This window comes from Dasypus novemcinctus, chromosome 15 (genome assembly GCF_030445035.2).
Source record: "Dasypus novemcinctus isolate mDasNov1 chromosome 15, mDasNov1.1.hap2, whole genome shotgun sequence".
Classification (NCBI taxonomy): domain Eukaryota; kingdom Metazoa; phylum Chordata; class Mammalia; order Cingulata; family Dasypodidae; genus Dasypus; species Dasypus novemcinctus.
Window position 1 is genome coordinate 20,423,265 of NC_080687.1, and position 22,248 is coordinate 20,445,512.

The following is a 22,248-nucleotide window of genomic DNA, read 5'->3' on the forward strand; positions in this document are numbered from 1 at the left end:
TAATGATGAAAGAGCATTCTCAAAATATTACTACTAACCAAAGTATCTTACTTTGGTATATTTTTCCCCCAACCTAACCTATTGTTATTTTTAAAATATACTTTTATTACGGAACTTGTGAACTTGCAAAACAATCATGTGCATGTGCAGAATTCCCATACAACACCCCTCCCTCAACACACCAAACCATGGTGGAACATTTGTTACAGATTATGAGATAATATATCAGACTATAACCACTTACCATGGTCCATAGTGTAGATTTAGCACACTTTTTCCATACTCCCCCATTATCAACACAGTATGTCTTTGGAATAGATACATGAATATTACAGTATTGCTGTTAACAACAGACCACAGGTCACTTCAGTTGTATCTTTCCCATGCTTCTCCGTATTCCCACTTCCCTGTAATAGTGATGTACATCTGCTCTAGCTCACAAAGGTCACTCTTGCATCTGTACCATCAACCACAATTCTCAACTACCTCTGGGTTTACTGTGTTATTCAGTCCCAAGATTATTCTCTAGCTTTCTTTCAATTGACATTTACATCCCTAGACTAACCTTTTCAGCCACACTCCCATTTATAATACTCACTATAATATGTTACCATCAACTGTATACATTTCCACACTTTTACAGTAAAATTGATTACAACTTGTACATACAGTAAGCATCAGTAGTCCATCGCAGTCCTCCTCTTATCTCCTTTAAGAATCCACCACCTACCACCAGGTTTTGAAGATGTTTTCCAACATTTTCTTGTAGAAGCTTTATGGTTCTTGCTTTTATATTTAGGCTTTTGATCCATTTTGAGTTAATTTTTGTATAAGATGTGAGATAGGGGTCCTCCTTCTTTCTTTTGGCCGTGGATATCCAGTTCTCTCAGCATCATTTGTTGAGTGAACTGTTCTGCCAGGGCTGGGAGGTTTGACAGGCTTATCAAAAATCACTTGATGTAAGGGTCTGTTTTTGAACCATCAATTTGGTTACATGGGCTATGTCTGTCTTTATGCCAGTACCATGCTGTTTTTACCACTATAGCTAGGTAATATGATTTGAAATCTGAAAGCGGGAGTCTTTCAAATTCACTTTTCCTTTTTAAGATGTTTCTGGATATTCAGGACCCTTACCCTTCCAAATAAATTTGATAATCATGTTTTCCTTTTATTTAAAAAATGCTAGTAGAATTTTTATCAGAATTGCTTGACTCTGTATATCAATTTGGGTAGAATTGTCACCTTGATATTTAGTCTTCCAATCCATAAGCATGGAATATTCTTTCAATTATTTAGGTCTTTTAAAATTTCTTTTAACAATTCATTATAGTTTTCTGAATACTACATCCTCCATTCAGTTTTTGCCTAAATATTTCTTTCAGTTGCTATTGTAAATGGAATTTTTTTTCCTGACTTCCTCCTGAGAGTGTGTATTACTAGTGTCTCTTAAAGTCTATTTCATCTGATATAAGTAGAGCTACTCCAGGTTTTTGTTTGTTTGTTTTGTTTTTGTTACTGCAGGCATGGAATATCTTTTTCAGTCTTTCACTTTAGCCTCTTGGTATCCTTGGGTCTAAGGTGGGTCTCTTAGAGACAGCATATAGGTGGCTAATAGTTTCTTATTCATTCTGTCAGTCTATGTCTTTTGATTGGGGAGTTTAATCCATTAACATTCCATGCTATTACTGTAGAGGCAGTTCTTATTTCACCCATTTTGCCATTTGAGTGTCATTTGTCATATTTTATTTTACCACTTTCTTGAGACTTTTAGTTACTTTTACTGATATAATCTTCATTTCTAGACTCTCTTCCAAGCCTCTTACTCCTGTCTTTTCTTTTCAGAATGTAGCACACCCCTTAGTATTTCCTGCAAGGCCATCAGTCTCTCAGTTTCTGTTTATCTGTGGATACTCTAAACTTGCCCTCATTTTTTTAAAGACAATCTTGCCAGATATAAGATTCTTGTCTGGAAGTTTTTCTCTTGCAGTATTTTAAATATATCATACAACTGTCTTCTTGCCTCTGTGGTTTCTGATGAGAAATCAGCACTTAATCTTATTGGGTATCCCTTATATGTTATGCATTGCTTTTCTCTTGCTGCTCTCAGAATTCTCTCTGATCTTTGGCAGTTGACATTCTGATTAGTATTTGTCTCAGAGTTGGTCTTTTCAGGTTTATTTGGATGTGAGTATGTTGTGCTTCTTGGATACAGATTTCTATATCCTTCAATAGGGTTGGGGAATTTTCTACCATTATTTCTTCAGATATTTCTTCTGCTCCTTTTCCCTTATCTTCTCCTTCTGGGACACCCATGACATGTATGTTTGCTTGTCCCTTGCTGTTGTTTAGTTCCCTGAGGCCTTGTTAAGTTTTTCCATTCTTTTCTTCATATGTTCTTTTGTATATTCTCGTTCAGAGGCCATGTTGTCAAGCCCACCAATCCTTTCTCCTGACTCCTCAAATCTGCTGTTATATGATTCCAGTGTATTTTTTATTTCATTTATTGTGCTTTTCATTCCCATAGATCTGCTATTTTTCTATGGATGCTTTTAAATTCTTCTTTGTGCTCATACAGTATCTTCTTAATATCCTTAATCTCTTCAACCATCTCACTGAATTTATTAAGGAGATCTGTTTGAACATCTATGATTAGTTGTCTCAATTCCTTTATGTCATCTGGAGGCTTATCTTGTTCCTTTAACTGGGCCATATCTTTCTGTTTCTTGGTATGGACTGGAATTTTTTGATGGTGTCTTCGCATCTGGCTTACTAGAGTATTTATTCTGGGTGCAGTTTCTCTCTTTAGTTTAGGGCTTTCTTGCCCTTTCTCTCTTGCTGGTTGTATATAGGAGCTGAGGATGTTGTTGGTGCTGTAAACTGTGGAGGCTCAAGCTGCCTGCATTGCTCCAGGGACTGACAAAGCTTCTCCCACCTTTCCCCTTTGCCAGGGGTAGAGACAGAGCCACAGCCATGTGTAATGAAGCAAATCATGCAGGCCTGGACTGTAGTTGTCAGAGAGACTGGTGAATCTTCACGGCCCTTCCCCCCTGCCTGGGGCAGGGATGAAGCTACAGGTTTGGGCATAAATCTATGCCATGCTGGTCCATGATGACTGCAGTTGCCCTGGTAGACTTCTGACTATTCAGTCTGGGCCAGCCAAATGCACCTGCGGTTACCCAGAGAGGCTGCTGCAGTTCCCTCAAGTTTCCTCCCTGCCAGAGGTGGAACTGAAGCTTATGCTATGGTTGCAGCCCAATCTGGGTAGAGAGAAGCTGGTCTCTACCTTCACCATGATTTACATTCAGCTCGGCTTCCCCTCATGCAGGGGTGGAGTCAAAATGGTGGCTACTAGCCTCTTTCCAACTTGGAGAGGTTCAAATTTTAGCTGTTCTTAGGGTTATACTTTAGCCAGCCAGATTTACTAATGAGTAACTGAAGTCGATGCCCGACCATCTCTTCCTCCCCCACTTATGGGAAATGGAGCATCCAACTCCAGTCACAGATTAGCTCCTCAGGTGGCTTGCACAGCCAGAGTAAGATGATCACCAGCCTGTGTGGCATGGCCTGTATTTTCCCTGACAGGCTGGCGCAGGTGTTGCTAGCTTCCTCTCTGCTGGAGGTGAGGCTGGGGCTTAGGCTAGAGCTGCAATCTGATCTGGATGGAAAGAAGCCAGTCCATACCAGCACTGACTTTCAGTCTGTTCCATTTCCCCTCATACCATAGGCAGAGTTAAAATGGCCTCTACTTGGATTGGGTCAAACTTTAGCGGTTCTTAGAATTATATTTTAGCCAGCCAAATTTACTTATCAGTAGCTGAAGTCAATGCCCAATCATTTCTTCCTCCCCCATTTGTGTGAAGTGGAGCTTCCAATTCCAGCCACAGAATAGCTCCTAAGGCAGCCTGTGCCACTAGTGGAAAATGGGTACCAGCCTTTGTGGTGTGAAGTGCTCTACTTAGGAATCTTCTCTGCAGATTTTTCATGATTGTTGCAGGATGCTATTCTGGTCTCTTGGAGCCTCCAAACAGGTGCTTTAGATAGCTCTGGGTGATTACTAACTGCCCTGTAGCACGAGCTGACTCATGGGACTCCTTACTCTGCTGCCATCTTGCCAGTTCTAATTTATTTATTTATAATTATGGTAACACAGAAATCATTTTAACCATTTTCAGTGGGCAATTCTTTGAAATTAAGTATATTGACAATACTGTGTAATTTCATCACTGTCTATTTCCAGACTATTTTCATGGCCCTACACCAAAATTCATACAGGCTGTAGCAGTTTGATAAGGTTATGAATTCCAAAAATAGATACTGGATTATGTTTGTAATCTGGTCTGTACCTGGGTATGACTGAGTTATGATAAGGGCTTTGCTTGGGCCATGTCATTAGGGTGTGGGGACTCACAGATAAAAGGCATGGCAAATGAGAGAGTTGAAGATTTTTGATGTTAGAGTTTTAATGTTGGAGTTTGAAGCTGAAGGCTTTTTTTTTTTGGTCTTTATTTATTTTTTAATGTTACATTAAAAAAATCCGAGGTCCCTATATACCCCCCCCCTTACCCCACTCCTCCCACAACAACCACCTCCTTCAACATCATGGGACACTCACTGCACTCGGTGAACACATCTCTGAGCACTGCTGCACCACATGGTCAATGGTCCACATTTAAATTTACATGCTCCCCCAGTCCACCCAGTGGGCCATGGGATGACACACAATGTCCAGTAACTGTCCCTGCAGTATCACCCAGGACAACTCCAAGTCCTGAAAATGCCCCCACATCACATCTCTTCTTCCCACTCCCCACCCCCAGCAGCCATCGTGGCCACTTTCTCCACCTCAGTGACACATTTACTTCCATCACTAATCACAACAATTCCAGAATAGAGCATCAGCAAGTCCATTCCAATTCATACTCCACTCCTCCATTCTGTGGACCCTGGGATGGCTATGTGCACTCCACCTCTGTATCAAGAGGGTGATTAGATTGCACTTGGATGATAGATGCAGTTCTCCTGTTTGCAGTTGTAGGCACTCTTGGCTCCCTGGTGTGGTGGCTGACCTTCTTCACCTCCCTGTTAGCTGGCTGGGGTAAGTCCAATAAACCAGAGGATAGGAGTTGCAAGTCTGTTGAGGCTCAGGGCCTGGCTATCACATGGACAGTCCAGAGATTCAGGTCCCCTGGGTATACACTAAACCCCAGCGCCAACCACAGGTCTGGTAAAAGTGACAGGAGAGGCTTGTGAACAAAGATCACACCTGAGTCCAACTCTATCACACTCAGGAATACAAACACCAAAGTAGAGCCAACTGACATGGCACTGAACTCCACCTGTCATGACCATAGAACCTGTGGGTCTTGGTAGCCCTCACAAGAACCAATACCTGGGGTTGTATCTTCTTTACCTGTCTCTGGGACTCTGTTGAGGTGTGCATAAGGGCAACCCCTCTGATGACCTCCCAGCTCTTTTTTGGAGATTCATAGCCATATAAACTCATTTGTTCTTTCCATTTCCCCCTTTTATTCAAGGTCAAAAAGCATTTTTAACTCCTGATATTACATGTAGGCTGAGATATTCTGCTGGTCTGAGTTGACCTTTTTATTCAAGGTCGTTCTCCAGCCACATCATCAGCTGGTACTTGGTAGTAATCCCTCAGGGCCAGGGAGGCTCATCCCTGGGAGTCGTGTCCCACGCTGGGGGGAAGGCAATGCATTTATATGCTGAGTTTGGCTTTGAGACTGGCCACATGTGAGCAACATGAGGCTCCCAGGAGGTAACTCTTAGGCACCCTGCAGCTCTAGGCCTAGTTCTTATTTCAGGCACACAGGCTCACAAGCATAGTCATTAGTGTCAAGGGCTCATTGTTCCTTATTGCACTTGGAGGACTGTTGCTGTTCCATTAGGGAATGCAACAGAGCTCCCCCAGCCAGGAACTCAGCACTCCCCCAGCCGTCGTTCCCAACCATAACCACTATGAAAATATCCAAACATTTTTATGCACCCCACACATATGCCCTGGAGAACTCCCTTCCAATCATGCACCCCTCACCAATAACCCCCCATACCTGTATTCCTCCCCCGCCACCATCGAACCCCTCTGTGGCCCAAAACCTCCCTGAAAATGAAGCCCAATATATTGCCAGGTTCCATTAATAGTAAAATGGAATATAGTGATGGGTTTAAAGGTTAGATATAGAATACATACTAATTTAGAAAAATTAAAGTAAAAATAAATTGGGGTATCAAAAATTTAAAAATGAAAAAGCTTTGTTTTTGATGTTTTGCCTTCCATCACTGCAAAAAGTGTTGCCCTGTATGTACCCTGGCAAGGCAACTTCTTCCATCTCTTCCTCAGTGTCTACGTACTTTCTTTTTCTTTTTCTTTTCTAATTATTATGCTTGTCTTCACAAAAGTTTTAGACCACAGTAATTCATATATACAATATACAGTACTCCCACATATTCAACATCAGACACTTTGTCCCTTCCCCAGCAATAATTTTTTTACATGTTCATACTATATTTACTGCAACTGATGTACAGATATTGAGACAATAGCTTTCAAACAAAGTTACACTTAGGTTTACATTATGGTTTATATTTTAGACTATATAATTTTCTAAATTTTTAGTTACCTTATGTTTTACATTCTGATTTACATTTTAGCCTATAGGCCCCTATACATTTTTGGTGTAATTTAACGTGTCCTATATCCATCCTTGCATAATCTTGTGGAACACTTCCACTGCCCCATAGTTACACTGATTCCACCTATTTAATACCTCTTTCCCCCCCCTTCCCTCAGGGCCCACAGTGACAATCACTCTTCATTGCTTGAAGGGCCATGTTCAGAGATACGTGCAAGAATGTTGAGGGCTTGATATGGGTCTCCATCCAATGATGCTGAAGTCTTAAGCTGGCAGCCTGGGAAGTAAGCATGCAGAGGAAAGAGACACAAGCCCCAGGAAGAAAGGAACCTTGAACCCAGAGAGAAGCAAGACCCTGGAAGGGAGGAACCCAGGAAGCCTGAACCCTCACAGACATAGGCAGCCATCTTGCTCCAACACGTGAAAATAGACTTTGGTGAGGGAAATAACCTATGCTTTACGGCCTGGTATCTGTAAGCTCCTACCCCAAATAAACACCCTTTATAAAAAAACAACCAATATCTGGTATTTTGCATTAGCATCCCTTTGGCTGACTAATATAGAATTTGGTACCAAGAGTGGGGTAGGAGCTTACAGATTGGTATGGTAAGTTTGTTACAATTGATGAAAGAATGTTACAATATTACTAACTATAGCCATAGTTTGCATTAGGTGTGTTTTTCCCCATATACCACCTATTACTAACACCTTGTAATAGTGACATACATTTGTTATAGTTCATGAAAAGAACATCTTATATTTGAAAAATATGGAATGCTTCATGAATTTGCACACCATCCTTGCAGAGGGGCCATGCAAATCTTTTCTGTATCATTCCAGTGTTAGTATTTGTGCTGCCTAAGTGAGCAAAAGGTGCATCTTATGTTATTTTTATTTTTGAGCCATAAAAATGTATACTAGGAGGGAGAGAGGTAGAGAAAAGGAAAGCGAAGAAAAAAGGAAAAAGAAAAGAACCCAGGCTGGTTTGCAAAGGGCGGAAGAGAACAGACTGCAAATATCAATAAGGGCTTAATGACAAATGTGAAGTTGTGACTAGATATACAGGCAGCAGAGAATTACTGGAGGTTTCTGGGCAGTTGAAGCTTTTGTGAACCTTGGAAAACCCTGTTCTTAAAGCTAATCCATTCCTGTGAGTAGAAACCTCCAGTAATTCTCCAGTAATTGTAAGTGGAATCTTTTGATTAAAATTACTTCCGTTAAGAGCCTCTGATTAGATTGCATGACCCAGGGTGGGTCTTACTCCTCTTACAGGATTCCTTTACAAACAGAGGAATAAAAAGCTGCAGGCATAGGAAAAAGCTGCAGAGATGGACAGGAACCCAGAAGCTGAGAGAGAAGGCCCTGGAAGCCAGATGCTGAGATCAACAGAACATATAAACTGACAGAAGCTGAAAGCAACGAGGCCCAGAGGAGAGGGGAGGGACCAGTGCAGGCTGCCACGTGCTTGATCACCCACACTTGCAGCTAGGGGAGAAAGCTCCCCAGAGGATGGCTTGATTTGGACACTTTCATAGCCTGAGAAACTTTAAGCTTTTAACCCATCATAAAAGCCAGCCCATTTCTGGTATATTGCTCCCAGCAGCTTTTAGCAAATGAAAACAGTTTCTTAGCAGGAAAAGAATACATTCCAAAGAGTCTATGTGTAGAGGGATTTTGCAGTAGTCTGCAGTATTCAGAAAAGGGAAAATTTATTAAGTAAAGAAATATTTTTAAATCCTTATATATATGAAATCAATCACAAAATTAAAAACATTTTGCAAAAGCACAACTAAGAAGGCTTTTCATTATTTGTAGGCTGAATTCAGCACTCATCCACAGGTCTAACATGGTACTAAGCACTGGGGGTAAAGTAGTGACCAAACTTCCTGACTACACAGAACATATAGAGCAGTCAACTGTCCTGCATGTTTTAAGGAGAAAAAGGGCAACCTATGTTTACAATAAACTAGTTTCTGCAGTCCATCTTCCCAAACCGGGGAATTTTTTAAGTGTTCTGTAAAATAATTCTTAACTGAATGAATAAAGATCACCTTTGTTCTCGAGAACAAAGAAGCCAACCACAGTAAACAAAATCAGTATTAAGGTAATCTTGGAAAATGCCCTGCAACTGAGATGCTGTAAACCTTGATACATCCCTTGGCAGCATTTTGCTGAGAGATAATGTTCTGTTTTGGATTTTCTCTCACACACACACACACACACACACCACTGTTCACTTTCCCAAGAATCTAGGAATGTCAAGAGTCAATTCTGCGTGATGGAATTGGACTCAGAGGGGATCTCTTTTCACAAGACTTGCATGCTACTTTATTGGAATTGTAGTCGGTGCTGGGTTTAAGATATATGTAGGGGATTTGAATCTCTGGACTGATAATATGACACCCAGGCCCAGAGCCTCAACAGACTTCAGCTCCTACACTTTGATTTATTGGACTTACTCCACTCAGCTAACATGGAGTTGAAGAAGGTCAACCACCACAACATGGAGCCTAGAGTGTCTACAACTGGAAGCGGGAGGATTGCATCCAGTACCCATATGGAATCTAAGCCCTCACTTGACATAGATGTGCAATGGACACAACCAATCCAATGTCCACAGAGAAAATGTGGAATGGGTGTGGGAACGGTAGCCATGGGGGCTGCTGGGTGTGGGGAACGGGAGGAAGAGATGAGATGTGGAGGCGTTTTCGGGACGTGGAGTTGTCCTGGATAGTGCTTCACGGACAATTACGGGACATTATAGATCCCCCCAGGGCCCACTGGATGGAACGTGAGAGAGTCTGGGCTATGATGTGGACCATTGACTATGGGGTGCAGTGATGCTCAGAGATGAACTTACCAGGTGCAATGGATGTGTCATGATGATGGGAGAGAGTGTTGCTGTGGGGGGAGTGGGGGGCGGGGGCGGTGGGGTTGAATGGGACCTCATATTTTTCATAATGTAATTTAAAAAAATAAATAAATAAATAATTTAAAAAAAAAAAAAAAGAGTCAAAGCAACAAGTCCTGGGCAGCAGGTCCTATAACCACCTCTCCCACAAAGCCAGCAAGAAAGGTCAGTGGGATAGCCTCCAGAATCATCTTTCCCAGGCTCACCAGGCCCCTGGGGGCAGCTCCAGTTTTAAGAGGCAAAGGGAGCAGCAAAGCAGCCTGACAGCTCACAGCACAGGAATGCTGGGCACAGAATAGCCCCAGGCCTCCCTCCAGGTAACCTCCAGGTGAGCTCTCTCCCCTTTGCCCTACCCATATTCTTGGAAGAGGAGCCAGGACCTTGGGACGGTAGAAAGAGCCCTGGGCTCAGCATCTACCCTCGATTCAGGTTGCTGAATGGTCGCAGGAGAACCCTTAGCCCTAGTTTTCCATCTCTGGTACAAGAGGCTTCACTTCATGTATTGTTCAAATTTTTTCTTCTAGTTAATGTTTTTTAATAAAAAGAATAAAGCCCTTTGTTTGAATAACATCTTAAGACAAAGTCCAACATATATAACTAATAAAGACAGCTGCCTTGATAGGTCAGAAATCTCAGGGTCGTGGTATCCCTCTCCTTCTCAACCCTTGAGGAACGCAATTGGAAGTTACTAGACAGGGAAATTCTAAAGGCCTTCCCAGCACCAATATTCTAGTGAATTCCAAGTTGGCAAGGTCAACTGAGTGCCTTTCTTTCATAACTTCTGTTAAGGAAGGCTGTCTGAGGCTAAGCTGCATCACAATCCAGGACAAAAACATAGGATTTGTTTTGTTCTACATCTACGGTAATAGAACTCTGTTCCCATGGTCACAGGAGCTTCAGGGGCTGTTGTAAGGGTCAGATAGGATCCCAGGTCCTTTACCACCTCTACAAGCCTCACAGCTTTACTTTTATCCATTTTACATATTCAGAAACCACCTAAGCTCTTGTTTGGAAAAGAAATGGTATTCAAGGCTATCTGTAGCACAATTTGTAATAGCAAAAGACATGGAATAAGTTCATTAATGAAATACAGCATGGCCCCCGCAGTGGAGTGGTAAGTAGCTTTTTTTTTCTAAAGATTTGTTTTTATTTATTTCTCTCCCCTTCCCCCCTCCCCCATTGTCAGCTCTCTGTATTAATTCCCTGTGTGCTCTTCTGTGTCCACTTGCATTCTTGTCATGCAGCACTGGGAAACTGTCACTTTTTTTGTTGTTGTTATTGTTATGTCATCTTGCCGTGTCAGGTCTCCATGTGTGCAGCGCCACTCCTGGGTGGGCTGTGCCATTTTTGCACGGAGTGGCTCTCTTTGCAGGGTGTGCTCCTTGCGCATGGGGCTCCCCTACATGTGGGACACCCCTGCATGGCACGGCACTCCTTGTGTGCGGCAGCACTGTGCATGGGCCAGCTCACCACACAGGTCAGGAGGCTCTGGGGATTGAACCCTGGATCCTCCATATGGTAGGCAGATGCTCTACAGTTGAGCCAGAACCGCTTCCTGGTATGCAGCTTTTTAAAATGAATAAATAATTTCTCCCTATATATACTGCTTCTGCTAGTCTGGCTTCTCTCAGAAGCAGAATCCAAGACAAGACTAGTCATGCAGGAATTGTATGAGGGGAAACACCTGGAAGAAAGCTGGCAGAGACTGAGAGAACTGTGAGTTCCCAATGTAGGTCTGAATCCAGGTAGGGGAGAGAGGGAAGGAAGGAAGATTGGGCGGAAGCATTTTGGACTGCAGGGCAGTTCTAAGGAAAGTTCAGCAAGGCCATTTGGGCAGTCCTCGAGCCAAAGCCACCAGTCAGAGGAGCTGTGTGTCTACCAGGAGCGAGCCTGCTTGTCTCCTGCCATGATCAGTCATTGCCCGGGAGCAGCCGCCTGGAAGTATGTCCTCAGATGGCAGGAGTGATTATTTCAAAGCAGAGTTGTTGGTCATTTAGGCTTCCTACACTTGCAGATCTGAGAGGCACATTTTCATGGCCACCACAGAGCCGGAGACGATGTTCAGAATTTATTAGGTTAAAAAATAAGCATGGTCGTGGTGGTTATTCAGGGTCAAATTGGCCAGGTTATGTGTCCAGCTGTTTGATCAAGCTAGCCCTGGCCTGATTGTCATTGTGAGGGTATTTTGTAGATGAATTTAGTCAGTTGATTGCATCTATGGCTGATTGCATCTACAATCAGGAAAGAAGATTGTCCTCAGCAATGAGAGGAGTCTCCTCACCCACTAGGTTGGAGGTCTTAATGTGAAAACTGAGGATTTCAGCCTTCAGAAGGAAGAACTGCCACCTCTACTTTAGCCAGCAGACTTCTCCTGGGGAAGTCAATTTTACTTTCATTGAGTTTCCAACCTGCCACCTGCCTGATAGAATTCGGACTTGCTAACCCCACAGTCAGTGAGCCAATTCCTATAATAAATCTCTTGGGAAGTGGACTTGGCCCAGTGGTTAGGGCGTCCATCTACCACATGGGAGGGCCGTGGTTCAAACCCTGGGCCTCCTTGACCCGTGTGGAGCTGGCCCATGCACAGTGCTGATGCACACAAGGAGTGCTGTGCCACGCAGGGGTGTCCCCAGCATAGGAGACCCCGTAAGGAGAGCTGCCCAGCGCGAAAGAAAGTGCAGCCTGCCCAGGAATGGTGCCGCACACACAGAGAGCTGACACAACAAGATGACGCAACAAAAAAAGAAACACAGATTTCCGTGCCACTGACATCAGAAGTGGACAAAGAAGAACACGCAGCAAATAGACACAGAGAACAGACAACTGGGGTGGAGGGGAAGGGGAGAGAAATAAATAAAAAATAAATAAATCTTTAAAAAAAATAAAATAAAATAAACCTCTTAATACTTACATATATGTATCCTGAGAGGAGGAGGGAATGGGAAGGAGGAGACAGGGATAGACGCTAGACATTTCTGAATATACTTCTATTTACTTTGGAAACATGCAATTATTTTACATAATTATAAAATAAAATTGAAATAAAAAATAACTAAAAATAAAAAGTAAATGAGTAAAACAAAGGAACCTACATATCAGATTGGTGACATAACCACACAGAAAGGATTCCAAGAGATTGGTGACATAACCACACAGAAAGGATTCCAAGGGACTTCAAAACATGGTAATTTGGCAGTACATCCCTAGTGGGGCTGTGGACTAAAAATCAAAACTCCAAATTACTTCAGTTATGTTATTTATGGTAGAATTGGTATTATTATTATTACGATTCTGCTGGATGTGTATTGCATAATAAAGCAAATGAATAATTATGTTGTCATTGGAAACTGGGATTTTTGGCAAAATATCCATACAAGATCTGAGAGGTCAAGTTAAAACCCCATAGTCCTAAAACTGAATTGAAAGTATCAGTATGTGCTCATGGATACATTTTTCTTTTTTTTTAAAGATTTATTATTTATCTCTCCACCCCACCCCATCCCACCCCTGTTGTCTCCTCTCTGTGTCCATTCGCTGTGTATTCTTGTGTCCACCTGAATTCTTGTCAGAGGCACCAGGGATCTGTGGTTCTATTTGTTGTGCCATCTTGGTGCATCAATTCTCTGTGTGTGTGGCGCCACTCCTGGGCAAGCTATGCTTTTTTTTTTCCCATGCAAGGCAGCTCTCCTTGCGGGGTGCACTCCTTGCACATGGGGCTCCCCTACGCAGGGGACACCCCTGCGTGGCACGGCACCCTTTGTGCACATCAGCACTGCATGTGGGCCAGTTCACCACACAGGTCAGGGGGCCCTGGGTTTGAACCCTGGACCTCCCATGTGGTGGGTGGATACCCTATCAGTTGAGCCAAATCCACTTCCCACATTTTTCTTTTTTAGATCAATATTGAGGTCAAATTTGCTTACAGTAAAGTGCACTCATTTAAATGTATGGTTTGACACATTTTGACAAATGTATACACTTGTGTAACCACCATTCAAGAAATAAACTATATTCATTACCCCAAAAAAAGTCCCCTTATGCCCCTTTGCAGTCAATCTCTTCCCCCTTTGGCCCCAGGCAACCACTGATCTGCTTTTTGTCACTGTAAGATTAGCTTTGTCTTTTCTAGAACTTAATATAAATGAAATCATACAATAGGTACCCGTGAATGTGACTTCTTTTGCACAGAATATTTTGTGTCAGCTCTTGTTAGTTTTTATTGCTAAGAAGTACTCCATTGAATGAACTCATGTGTGTGTGTGTGTATATATATATACTTAAAAGTTAAAATAAATCATATATCCTAGTCCTGTCCATTAAAAAGGCCTAGAACCAATGAACAACCTCATAGCAATGAACACTGCAGGTGCCTAGGTTGTGCTTCCCTCAGAGAGTTCTGGAATTCTGGAATCATGTCAAAAGGATTCAGAGGCCAACTTGATGAGGCTCCCGAGGTCCAAAGATAGGACAATTTGATTATTAAGAATAATGGCAATGGATCAAAATATATAATAGTTGAGCTCAAAATGATTTTTAAAAACCCTCCTGTAGCAGTTTGATATTACTTATGAATTCCAAAAAGACGATATTGATTATGTTTATAAACTGGTCTGTTCCTCTGGGCATGATACCCTTTGATAGTATTAAATTCAGAGGTTTCACTTTTATTTGATTAAATTATGAATAGGGCTTTGATTCGACCACATCAGTAGAATGTTGAGTCCCTGCCCCCTTGGTGGGCAGACACTTAAACAGAAAAAGATACGGCAGAGGAGAGAACTGAGTTTTGACCCTGGAGCCCTGGGGAGGGAGCTGAGCTGTTCACCTGATAGTTTACAGCTGGTCTTGTGGAGCGAGCAGAGCATGTAAGGCCAGAAAGAGACCAGCCCAGGGAAGAGAGAGGAGCTGAAATAGGAAGAATCTGGGACCATGGAGCCTTAAGAGGAAGAAGTCTGACTGGCAGCCATCTTGCTCCAACACATGGCAAACGACTTTGGTGAGGGAAGTAATTTACTCTTTATGACCTTGTGACTGTAAGCTTCTTCCCCAAATAAATACCCTTTATAAAAGCCAACGTATTTCTGGTACTTTGCATTAGCACCCCTCTGTCTGACTAACACAGAATTTGGTACTGAGGAGTGAGGAGTGCTTTTGCAATTACCAGAATGCTGGAACCGTTTTATAAATGGGTAAGGGGTATTATTTGGAGGAATTGAGAGATGATTGATGGAAAAGGCCTAGATGGCTTTAAAGAGACTGTAGATAGGAATATTGATGCTAAAGAGACTTTTTATGAGACCTTAGAAGTAAATGATGAAACCATTATTGGAAACTGGAGGAAAGGTGATCAGTGTTTTAAAGTTGCAGAGAACTTAACAAAATTAACTCCTGATGTTTTATGGAAGGCAGAATTTGAAACTGGCAAGCCTGGGCATTTAACTGAAGAACTTTCCAAAGTAAACGCAAAGAATGTGGCTTGGCTTCTCCTTGTAGCTTAGAGTAAAAGGCTAGATGAGAGAGATAAGCTGAGAACAGAATTGTGGGCACAATGAAACCAGAAACTGACTCCAGAAATTTCAAGCCTCTGGAAATCAAGTCCCCAGATGACAGTGCCCTATTTGAGGAGTTAACTAAACGTGGAACTTGTAAATCAGGGTTGAAAATGCAGTTATCTAGGATAGACTTGTAGAAAGTCTTACTGTCTGGTGACTTATACCCCTGCTTCCTGCACACTAAACCAACAAGCTTTTTGCCAGAGCTATATGAACAAAACCATTGTCAGCCTGGACTAAAAGAGACATGAATATGTATGTCTTCAAGGAATTGTTCTGTTATAGTTAAATAATCCTCCCCTAATTAGACTCAATCACTGTTCAGAGGATTCAAAATTTATCAGCATAAATTAAGATCTCTATCAAGTGAGTTAGAAGTTTCAGGGATCTTCACACCTGGGAGGTCACCAGGACCCAATCCCACCCATTAGGTAGGTATTTCTAGTTTTTGCCAATCTTATTCCCCAGACTCAAAGCATGTTGTTCACACCTTGTTCTATTGCATTAATGTGAGGGGGTGGGGGAAAACACCTAACAATTTTAAAAAAAGCAAACTCCCAAACCAATGCCAAGAGCTCAGCAACTGGCATCATGGAGGCCTTTTACCCAACAGTGCCATCACCTCACTGTAACCACTGCTGCAATTAAAACAGTCCTGGGGTCCCTTCAAGGCCCTCGGACACACTGCTCCAACACATCATTCATCATCACACACTGAATTGACTGAACCGATGAGGCCAGAGTATGAGCAAGAATTGCTTTTTCACAAAGGGTCAATGATGGTCCAGATACTATGGGAGGTACTGGTCTCAGTGGCTCAAAATTGGCCTGGGGTTATCCTTATTTCTAAAAGAAACTGTTGGACTCCTCTCCACTCCACATCTGAAAGTCTAAATTGGTCTCTGACTCTGTGACCCAGTTCAGTTAGACCTCAAGTGAAAAGAGCATCCCAGTTGGCTTAGTTCACTTACTAAGTTTACTACTACCACACAGTGTTCTTGGATTGGGAAAGTTGTCTCCTGCTTGACCTAAATTCAGAAATTTCAACAGAGAATGGACTGGCCTACCATTGGGAAAAGACACCAGTCTCACCCTCCTCTGCTCCAATGACCATGGCCTCCTTGGAAGCTGGGCAGGGGCCACCTCCCTCCTCCCCAGTGGCTAGCTCAGAGTACCCCCCAACATGGGAAATGGAGGCACAGAGGAGCACAGATCAAATGGACACCAAGACTCTCAGCTACCACTCCCCCAACCATCACCATCACCAATGCCATGCCATATCATCTTTCTCTAGAAAGGATAGATGCACCAGGGCCAAGTGGGCAGGGGACATGCTGTGGGCCCAGGGCAAGTGCCCTCCCTCTTCTCTAGGTAGACAAAGGGCAGTTAGAGAACAGACTCTTCTTTAGGTGGTAGCTACAGGCTGGGGCCCCATGGAGAGGGGGTTGCTTCCCCCTTCCCTATCCCTGAGTTGCCAGGATCTGTCGCTCTCCTCAAATGGAGAGCTATGAAAGGTTTTTAGGTAGAGGAGAGCCCAATCTGACTTTTACAAGGCTAAGTCTCACCATGGCAGTGGTTTAGAAGTGAAGGGAGAGACTTGGGGTAATGAGCAAAACTGATGCAATGAAGCAATCCAAGCCTGACTCCAAGAATTACAATATAGATGGTGATGCAGGGATAAATTTCCAGTATATTTAGATAGTTGAGTCAATAAACTCCAAGCAACTGACTGAATCAAGGCAGTAAGGGAAGAGTTAATGACTCCATTATATCTCCGAGATTTTTAGAAACTTGGAATACTATTAATAGTAAGAAATGTTCAAATACTAGAAATTGTTAAAAAAAAATACTAATCACTGTAAAATGGTATCAAAAGCCCTCTATCAGGGAGCACCATCCTCATGAGGAGAACAAAGCACAGGCCCAAGCTTCTTGCAGGAGAGGACCAGATGGGTCCCGGAAAGAGTGGCAGCCCTCCCTTGCTCGGCTGCCCCAAACCACACCAGCCCACCCACCTTGCCTTCTAAAAGTCCTTAGCCACAGTGTCCCTCTCACTGCAGCCATCACACGTGACAGCTTTGAGGCTCCCCATTTCAAGTTCCCCTCACCAGGTTTAAGGAAGGGATGGGCACTCCCCGAGCCCACCCTCCTCCTGGCGGGCAAGTAGGGAGCACACCTCCTGCCTTCCAAGGCTCACCGCCACGGGGCTTTGCCTGGGGGCTTTCTTTGGTCTTTGGGGCTTGCAGCGTGGGTCGGACACTCAGAAGTCAACATCCTGCAGGGCAGTGACTGAAAAGAGTCCCTCTGAATACCCACCACCCTTCCTCCTCTGGGAATAACAGGCAGCCTGCGCGCTTTTAAGACATCCTCCTCGTCTTCCGCATCTCTTCTCTCTTTCATCCTCCCCGTGGTGTGTTACTGAACCGGCTCTGAGACACCTCTGGAATGTCCACAGGGTTGTTCGCCTTACCTTGGTGCCCTGGCGCCTGATAGGTATGGCGTCCCAGTCACACTTGAGATTGGGACTCACGTATCTGTTCAGAGAGTGAGCCAGGGCTCCAGTGCTTCAGCACCTTTAGTTGAGAAGACTCTCACCTCAAGTCAAGGAGCTCTCCACAATGGGGCAAGCTCCCACGGGCAGGACTGCCGACATCTTTAGGAATGGCCTTGGGTATTCGTTCGGTGAACGTGGGCTACCTACGTGAAAGATGTACGTTTTTATATCTAATGCCTCCTTCTTACAAGGAGGGGCATCACAAATACTTCCACAAAACCCACCGAGAAGTCAGGCCATGTGACTATAGCTCTTTGTGGTTATCTGGTAAAAGTTGCTATCTACTTTGAAGACATTTTTCCTCTTTTTAAAAAAGATGACAAAAGTTCATTTCATCCCTGGTTTTGAGTGTTAGCCATTTAACCTGCACTGGGCAAATGATGCTACCAGCTTGTTTTTTGCCTGTGATGCAAAAACAAAAACAAAAAACCTCTCCTTTCCTGGAGGTACCTAGAAACCTAACTACTGATCACCTAATTTAATAAGGATTAGGGAAAAACTTAAAAAGGAAACAATTTGGAAGAGAGGATGAAGATAGAAGCATTATTCTGCATCTTCTATGTCCATGGCAGTAGGTATTAAAGTGAAGAACGAAAGAAGTCACAGGGCGGCGGACTTGGCCCAGTGGTTAGGGCGTCCGTCTACTACATGGGAGATCTGAGGTTCAAACCCCGGGCCTCCTTGACCTGTGTGCAGCTGGCCCATGCACAGAGCTGATGCGCCAAGAATTGCCCTGCCACGCAGGGGTGTCCCCCGCGTAGGGAGCCCCACGCGCAAGGAGTGCGCCCCGTAAGGAGAGCCGCCCAGCGTGAAAGAAAGTGCAGCCTGCCCAGGAATGGTGCCACACACACGGAGAGCTGACACAACCAGATGATGCAACCAAAAGAAGCATAGATTCCCGTGCTGCTGACAACAACAGAAGTGGACAAAGAAGACGTTGCAAATAGACACAGAGAACAGACAACTGGCCGGGGCGGGGAGAGGGGAGAGAAAAAAATAAATAAATCTTAAAAAAAAAAAGAAGTCACAGTCCCTGTTTCCAAAAATCTAACCCTCTAGTAAGGAAATGAAAGACCACAGGTAAAAGGTGCCCAACTGCCGACTCTAACACTACCAGAATTACAAGACGGCATAGAAAATCTGAAGCTAAGGTGATCGGAAAAGGCTTCTTAGGAGTGGATTTGACTGAGGCCTTTAAAAGATCAGCTAGCATTTCAGAAGAGGAGATGATGGCAAAATGTTATTGCATGCATGGATTGAAGCAAGCAATCACTGCCCAGCATGGCTGAGCCCTGCCCTAAGAGGAAACTACGAGGGCAGGGGGCGGTGGAGGACAAGCTGAGCAGTCACCCTTGCAGGCAGGCAGATGGCACGCTGCAGGAGGGAGAGCTGTCTGGGTCGGCTGCTATGCATGTCTTGTGCCAGAAAGGAGCAGCAACCAGCGGCTTGGCGGCCAGGTGGCCTGGGGCCCGGCCGGGGCTGGGGAGGGCTGGGTGGCCGGGTACACAGACACGAGAACAACCAAGCTGGGGCCTCTTCCCCAGCTTTGCCATCTTGGGAATCCTTTCTGGCCATCACTTTGCAAGAATACTGGGCTAGTGGATAACTAAGCCCTGCGATAGAAAACAAACTTGAGCCTGACGAGGGCCTCCACTTCTACACCACCCTCAGTTTCGAGTTAAAAAATCAGTATTTGTGGCACTCACTAAGACAGAGCTCCATGCAAGGCAGTTCAGGCTATACAAAGATAAGTAACAGGGTCCCTTCCCATAATCCCCCATCCCCCCCACACACACAAAATTTAGGGTAAAAGTGCCGGGGAATGCCCCATTCAGTATTTTTGCTATAGCTCTACACGGTCCTTTTCCCAAGGTGCTACCAGCAGAATTTCAGATAAACTCTCGCAAGAAATATTCTTTTCCCGTGAAAACTGTTAGATAACCTAACACCTTGCAAATAACCATGAGCTCAGTTCCAGTGAGATAACAAGGATTATGAAATTTCCTGTGAAAATAACAACTGCCAAAAGAAACCAGCTTGATGAGAAATGTTCTCCCATGAATAAGGTGTCAACAGCAAAATAAGAAAACTGAGCTTCTTTGGTGCTTATTATTGGTTTTCAATCTAATTTCCTTTTAACTGAAAGAAATAATAAGGTTTCTTCATACAGAAAAACAAAAAGAGGAAAACAAATTACAAATGGATAATAAAATAATATTTACATTTAGGTGCATATCTTAAGTCTTTCATCAAAACTATACTCTGTTTTATTAGTATTTACAAAATTGCTCTCATAGGATATCATAGTTTTTATAATTGGCTATTTCAGTTATAGCATAAAATGTGACACTGAAAGATTATCATCTTCACAGCTAAATAAACTGACCAAATCCTGTTACTATAATTTTGCTTTTTTCCCCAAAATTCCATTATTACAAATAACGTTGTGGGAAGTGGACTTAGCCCAGTGGTTAGGGCGTCCGCCTACCACATGAGAGGTCTGTGGTTCAAACCCCAGGCCTCCTTGACCCATGTGGAGCTGGCCCATGTGCAGTGCTGATGTGTGCAAGGAGTGCCGTGCCACGCAGGGGTGTCCCCCATGTAGGGGAGCCCCACGCGCAAGGAGTGTGCCCTGTAAGGAAAGCCGCCCAGTGCAAAAGAAAGTGCAGGCTGCCCAGGAATGGTGCCGCACACATGGAGAGCTGACATACAAGATGACACAACAAAAAGAAACACAGACTCCCATGCTGCTGACAACAACAGAAGCAGACAAAGAAGAAGACGACACAGCAAATAGACACAGAACAGACAACTGGGGCGGGGGGGGGGGGGCGGGAAGGGGAGAGAAAGAAAGAAATCTTTAAAAAAAACAAACAAATAACGTTGTAATGAATATCTTTGCTCATGAACCTTTGTGACAGATTTTTTTTTTCCTTAGTTTAAATTTCTAGAAGTGGAGACTGCTGATTGAAAAATAAAAATGTTTGAAGAGTTTCATTCCCACCAATAAATTGTTTTACAGCACAACTATAAAAATTTGTAGCTGGGAAGTAGACTTGGCCCAGTGGTTAGAGTGTCCATCTACCACATGGGAAGTCCATGGTTCAAACCCCCGGCCTCCTTGACCCATATGGAGCTGGCCCATGCGCAGTGCTGATACGCGCAAGGAGTGCCATGCCACGCAGGGGTGTCCCCTGCGTAGGGGAGCCCCACGCACAAGGAGTGCGCCCCATAAGGAGAGCTGCCCAGTGTGAAAGAAAGTGAGTGCAGCCTGCCCAGGAATGGCACCGCACACACAGAGAGCTGACACAACAAGATGACGCAACAAAAAGAAACACAGATTCCCGTGCCGCTGACAACAACAGAAGTGGACAAAGAAGAAGACACAGCAAATAGACACAGAAAACAGACAACTGGGGCGGGCGGGGAGAAGGGGAGAAAAATAAATAAATAAATCTTTAAAAAAAAAAAAAGAATTTGCAGCAGAGGCTTTTTAATCTTTTTGCCAATAAAAATAGAAAAGGGGAAACGGACTTGGCCCAGTGGTTAGGGCGTCTGTCTACCACATGGGAGGTCCGCGGTTCAAACCCCGGGCCTCCTTGACCCGTTTGGAGCTGGCCCATGCGCGCAAGGAGTGCCGAGCCACACAGGGGTGTCCCCCGCGTAGGGGAGCCCCACGCACAAGGAGTGCACCCATAAGGAGAGCCGCCCAGAGCGAAGGAAAGTGCAGCCTGCCCAGGAATGGCACCGCCCACACTTCCCATGCCGCTGACGACAACAGAAGCAGACAAAGAAACAAGACGCAGCAAATAGACACAGAGAACAGACAACCGGGGGAGGGGGGGGTAATTAAATAAATAAATAAATCTTTAAAAAAAAAAATAGAAAAGGTGGCTCAAGTGATTAGGCACCTCCCTTCCAAATGGGAGGCCCCAGGTTCAGTTCCAGGTGCCTTCTAAAAATAAGATGAGCAGATAATGAGTGCAAACAACAAGGGTGTGTGTGTGAAAAACAAACAAATCTTTTTGAAAATTAAAAAATATATATCTTTTTAAAAGAGAAAAAAATGGAAGAAAATAGTGATAGAAGAGTTTGGTAAAGGATGGAGGTGATGGTAGAATAACATTGTGAATGTAATTAATGGCACTGAATTATATAGTTGAATAGGATTAAAAGGGGAAACTTCAGGTCATATATATTGGTTTTTTTTTTGTTTATTTATTGAGAGAAGTTACAAGCTAACAAACGCATACATAATGTGCAGAACGCCCATACATCACCCCTCCACCAACACCTGTTACAGATTATGAAAGAACATGATCAGACTATTTATCACCACCAACTATGGTCTCTACCACTCTTAAGAAGCCTTTTTTCTTTCCTTTTCTTTAAAGATTTTATTTATTTCTCCCCTCTCCTCGTTGCTTTGCACTCGCTGCCTGCTCTCTGTCTGTGCATTGTGTGCTCTCAGTGTCTGTCTGTCTTCTTTTTTGGAGGCACTGAGAACCTAACCTTGGACCTCCCATGCGGGAGGAAGGCACCCAAGTGCTTGAGCCACCTCTGCTCCCTGCTTGTTAT

General features: G+C 43.7%; 1 protein-coding gene and 1 non-coding gene across 6 annotated transcripts in view; both read right to left on the minus strand.

The window, feature by feature from the left end:
* The window catches only part of MCF2L (MCF.2 cell line derived transforming sequence like), a 370,234-nt gene that overhangs the window by 329,467 nt on the left and 18,519 nt on the right, over positions 1-22,248 (minus strand). The window lies entirely within an intron of this gene.
* On the minus strand, positions 7,417-7,523 carry LOC111762383 (U6 spliceosomal RNA). Its single transcript, XR_002795504.2, has one exon. It is a non-coding gene; the product is annotated as a U6 spliceosomal RNA (small nuclear RNA).